Below are 769 nucleotides of genomic sequence, written 5' to 3'. Positions count from 1 at the left end.
GTTTCCCCGTGGAAGTTGTCTTGCACCGCTCCCAATGTTTTCTCATGCCTTCATTTGTGCAGAGAAACAGCTTTGAGGCAGGCCGTGGGTCCGAGTGACGACACATTCTGTTTACGTGCAGCCACAGATGCTTCTGTTTATGTGCAGCCACAGATGCAGAGTATAATTATTAATTATTCTGTCCCGGGCTCCCCCTCTGCTTGTGTCATGGGAGGGTGTCCTAACCTTTCCTGTTGGGGACAAACTGAATTTATCAGAATTGATCATTTGAGTTTCGACAGTTCCGGATATTTTGTCCTGCCAGGAGTCTAGGAATTTGAAAGTTGTTAATAGCAATGTGCGTCCTATTTTATTATTTATTTATTTTTGAATTTTTGTGAGTTTATTTGAGCCACACTGTCGACATATGCCGGGAAGCAGAACCTCGACGAATTGAGATAATGCTCCGGAGAATGGAGGGGTTACATTTGTATTTATACATTTGCAATCAAAGGAGGGACATAGGTGGGTTACATGAATGTGCGTCCTATTTTAGTGTATTACCTGGGTATAAAGTCAGTTTGTGATGCGAATGCCCAGCCAATACAAGACCATGAATAAGGGGGGAGGGTTTTTGCGGTTAAAGTTTTTATTCCTGGGATTTACATTTCTTTGTCTGGAAATAGCTCTGCCTGGCTGGCTGGCTGTGAGTTTTTCCTAAAAATAGGACCAAGACAAGTGTTGGTTGTTGCTGTGTGATTTCCTCCTTGAAGATCGGTTTTATGTCCAG

This window comes from Myotis lucifugus, unplaced genomic scaffold, assembly GCF_000147115.1.
Source record: "Myotis lucifugus unplaced genomic scaffold, Myoluc2.0 scaffold_635, whole genome shotgun sequence".
NCBI lineage: Eukaryota > Metazoa > Chordata > Mammalia > Chiroptera > Vespertilionidae > Myotis > Myotis lucifugus.
This window is presented reverse-complemented; position numbering follows the sequence as displayed.